Source organism: Macrobrachium nipponense, chromosome 15, assembly GCF_015104395.2.
Source record: "Macrobrachium nipponense isolate FS-2020 chromosome 15, ASM1510439v2, whole genome shotgun sequence".
In the NCBI taxonomy this organism is placed as follows: domain Eukaryota; kingdom Metazoa; phylum Arthropoda; class Malacostraca; order Decapoda; family Palaemonidae; genus Macrobrachium; species Macrobrachium nipponense.
The window spans coordinates 87,020,739-87,025,738 of NC_087208.1; positions in this window are offsets into that span (position 1 = coordinate 87,020,739).

Below are 5,000 nucleotides of genomic sequence, written 5' to 3' on the forward strand. Positions count from 1 at the left end.
ATAAATGACACTAAGGCTAATGTAGGGGAAAAGATTGACCAGAGTATTTGAGATGGTCGAGCCATGTACAAAAACTGGGTGAACACACTGTATGATTCATAACTGGTAAGGGAAGGAAGAAAAGGACAATCTCAAAGGGTTACACAGTTGTCTTGAAAGTTATTAGAAAGAGACGTTTATTTTGCATTCACTATTATCATTATTATTATTATTATTTCAGTAGATGAAACCTATTCACATGGAACCTCTCACCGCAAAACCCACACTGCAGCAGTTACTGATCATGATGCAGAGCCAGTGATTTATCATCGCCCTAGGGGAGACGCGAGCCCGCGACATCTGACTAGCATTCCACGACACTAAACATTACACCAGCGGAACAGCTAAACGTTAGTGTGTGCACGATAGCAGTAAATGGAGCAGAGTACGTACGTAGGGTGGTACGAAGCACTGATGATGTTGAATCCAGATACGAGTATGAAAGCACTTGATATTAATGAACCTTTAATTCATTAGACCACGCACAATTCAGCAAGTCATCTCTCTCTTCTCTCCTCTCCTCTTCCTCTTCTTCTCTCTCTATCTCTGTTCTCTCGCTCTCTCTCTCCTTTCTCTCTTTTCTCCCTCTCTCTCTCTCTCTCCGAGAGGAATGAAAGTCTCAAGCAAAACATTGTTCCCAAACTGCCTGCACAAGAATGTCTTCCTTTCATGTCTTCCCTCAGACACCTAAGATGTTTCGCATTACTTGAAACTCGATTTTCTTGCGGTGGAAATGGGAGTCTTATATCTTCCTTCAATAATCTTTCAATAAATAAGTTGAAAATCTTGGCTGAGAAACGAGTTTCTTTAATCCCTAATGTTCCGTTTTCTAAATCAATCCAAGGTGCTGAATTCAAGGGAAAACTTTCCCAATCTGTCATTTTTTCCTCGCCCTCATCAATACATCTGGCATTAGGATCGTAGAGAGGTTGCTTGGGTGGACGAGTTTCTTTGGAAGATTATTGTCCCGAAGAGAGAGAGAGAGAGAGAGAGAGAGAGAGAGAGAGAGAGAGAGAGAATCATCGGATTTCTCAGACCACCATCGCGTAAATACGTATTAGAGATAAAAGAAAAATGTTGCATCAGTACCATGGGGAAGAAAAAGATAAAGGTCTACTTCACTAATGGGAGAGTTGAAAGTTCCTCCTCTCAGTCGGACGCTAACACCCGTCGCAACACCTCTTCTCACATTTACTCTGCGGAAATCGGTCTCATCAAATTGCAGTTTCTCATTTTCTATTGGCAAGCTTTCACACTTTCTTTTTACCTCTGTTCTCCCTAACTTCTATAAACTTCTCTCTTTTAGGGGCAAGTTTACAGTTCAGTTCTTGATGTAACCCCTGTTCCTCTCCTTGATCTTTCTTGTTAATTTTCTGTAAAAGAAAACTATTGAGAGAGCTATTTGTCTGTCCGTCAGCCCTTTTCTGTCCGCCCTCAGATCTTAAAAACTACCGAGGATAGAGGGCTACAAATTAGTTTGTTCATCATCCACCCTCCAATCATCAAACATACCAAATTGCAGCCCTCTAGCCTCAGTAGATTTTATTCTATTTAGGGTTAAAATTGCCATGATCGTGCGTCTGGCACCATTACAATTGCCAAAACACATACCACCACCTTGCCGAAAGTTTCATGGGCCGTAGCTGAGAGTTTCATGGGCCGTGGCCGAGTTTCATATAGCATTATACGCTACACAGAAAACGATTATGCCGAAGAAACTTCTGCACGTTTTTTACTTGTTTGTTTTTTCTATGCCCGGACTGGACGAGGACCTTTGGCTGTCTATAGTATGTTGGGCATCACTAGAAATAATATAATAATTGTAATAAGCAGTGCAGCTCTTCAAATATTTTCGCTTGAAAACCCACAAGCATGTCAAGAATACAATCTTTGAAGACAGGCAAGCATGCCTGAATGCCTTCGTTTAAGGACACGCACACATGCCCAATCCTTCCTTTTGAACTTATACCGAAGCCCAAATGCCTTCATTTTAGGACATGCTCGCATGCACGCACGCCTTCATTTGAGAATACGCGCACTTACACGAATTATACTGTTACGTGGCCACTCATGCGTAATGTCACCGTTTGAGGATACCCACGCATACGGGAATACCAACTTCTAAGGAAACTCTCGTCTAAGTCTAATATTTTCACGTGAAGACGCACACATACTAACGACCTGATAAGTAACGTCTCTAGTTGACTGACAGTGAAGGTGGTGCAGATGGATAAGGATCATAGACCAGTGACGCCGATTCCATCTCTGTAACGAATTAAGCTTCTTTGGGACGATTAAACCTTCGTAATTGGAGTTATTAGTCGCAGGAGGCCGAGTCTTCAATGGCTTTTGAACGTTACGGGTCATTATCCTTTAACTGCTTACTGCTAATAGCGCCGTTGTATCTGCTCGCTAATTTGTTGCCCGTTACTCTGTTGTTTGGGATATGAACAGAGCCGTGAAAGCATCTAACTTAAATTTCAGAAGTTTCAACTTTTATGCAATTTATTTGAGTAGAAATTCCGTCTCTTGGAGCTAACGTCATTTGAACAGAGCTTTTCGTATTTCTTGTCCTCATCAGCAGGGACAGTTCTACTATAGTAGATTCGCATCAGCCGTGCATTTGATGTCTAGGCCAGTCCCTTACGACGCTCTTGATTGGCTGTTGACATGCCAATCACAGGGCTGGAAACTCTCAGTCTCTCGAGAGAGTTCACATGAGTAGGACCCATGTTCCACCGCTCCGGAGGGATAACTCTTTCAAAACCATCCCCCAGGAGAAGTGGAACATACATTTTATCCATGTGAACTCTCGAGAGAGACTGAGAGTTTCCAGCCCTGTGATTGGCTTATCAACAGCCAATCAGGACCGTCGTAAGGGACTGGCCTAGACAAATCAAAATGCACGGTTGATGTGAATCTACTATAGGATCATTGACAACATTCTCAGTCTGGACGTGACTGCATACAACAATCACTGCTATGACTACACAAACAAAGTCCTTAGTTTACCACTAGGCCTCCCCTTTCAAGGTCACTAGGTTCAATCAGAATTTCTAAATGGCAGACACACACACATACACACAAACAGAAAAATACATAAAAGACCATGCAGCCATGAAATAATTTGATTAAGAGATTCGTAGTGGTAAGTTTCTGGTTCCTAGAACTAGCAGTTATGACTTGGTCTCTTGTTTGTCGATTTTTCATAAGTTTTATTTTAGCAGAGAACATTTACCATCACAATTGATCCCTGATCCTCTTTCCCTGAAGAGAGTGACCAGATTTCCTGAATGACAACATCAATATGCTGTAAATGTGCCTTGCTGTCGAACTTCTCGAAGTTCGAGAGGTCCTTTATTCTCAGTACTGTTGGACTGTGGAACAGTCATCCTGACGATGTTGTGCAATTGAAACCTCCAGTTCGAGCGGAGATGCAATGCGTTACTGCCCTAAAAAAATGTTTAATTTATATTTTTGTTTACTTATTTACTAATCTATATATGTTTTTCTTTTCTGATAACTAATCTGTTCTTTGTTTTCCCTATTATCTTCTTAGCTTCCTTCAATGAACACCATATTCTTTGGAAGTTGAAATTCAAGTCAGTGACCCCTATAAGCTTGTTTCAAATGAATAGGGGTTTATCTTCTGAATAAGTGTATTATATATATGATATATATATATATATATATATATATTATATATATATATATATATATATATACAATTATTCAGAAGATAAAGCCCCTATTCATTTGAAACAAGCTTATAAGGGTCACTGACTTGAATTTCAACTTCCACTGTGTTTACGTATAAATATTACCCACTGTTTCAGTCTGGTACAAATGCATGAACTAAATATTATCCAAGTACCATTGCTACAACAATACGAGACTGTCAGGCAACCCCTCCCCCACTCCACCCACCTACCCACACACACACACAAAAAAAAAAAAAAAAAAAAAAAAAGAAGGACGGGAAAATGACAGGGATAGCGTTTGGCCGGAAGGAAGTGATTAGCTTTAAAAGCGGCGAATCTATTAAGGACATCTCATAAAGTAGAGCCAATGAGAGCGAGTCTAGTGTCCGTTACAAAGCCATTCACAACGGGGCCACCGACCTCCAGCGAGCTGACTTAGCACAGAGAGGCAGGCAGTGGAAACGAATGAATTATGTCCAGCATAATTCTGCGTTTGCGATCTCTAACGCGTATAAATCGCAGAAGACAGAACGTATCGCTGGCAGAGTCGTTTAAATGCGACTGTGCGCTCAAATCGAGATAAGGTTTCTTGCATAATCCCTTCGTTTCCGTTTTCTGTTTTCTTGGATCCTCACTACGTGGCTTTCTGACAGGCATGTTGTTATTCGATTTGTTTTCATTTTCTATAAAAGACGTCTTAAATTTCCATTTTCCTTTTTTGCGAGCAAAAAAGAAAATGCAGATGCTAAAAGATAGCTATGTAAAACGCAGTTTGTATGTGTGTGTTTTTTTTTTCTTCTTTTTTAGCACTAAGCAATTTCAAAATTTTGAAGGGACAGATACACTAGAAATTTAAATGGGGAAAAATCTTTCATAACCTAGGCAGACAAACGAGGAAAAAAGAAAAACAGCGTTAACATTTTAATATGTAAGCCCATGGTTAAGGAACTGAAGAAAGTTTCCATCACCGAGTCCAGTGAACACGTGATTTCCCCAAAGACTATTTTACATAACATTAGAAGTGGCAAAATAAAAATGAATGAGGGAAAATTGGGGAAGAACGCTTTACATTGTAGAATGTAGATAAAAAGCTTTTGATGAAAATATAGATATTTTCTATATACATCATATGAAATGCAAAATATAGGCTAATATTTCCTTAGTCGAGACAGATATCCAGCTGGAAAAGATTAAAATTAGAAATCACGTTCAAGGTCACAGCGACGCAAATTCCAAGGTTAACTAGGATGATCCTTCTAA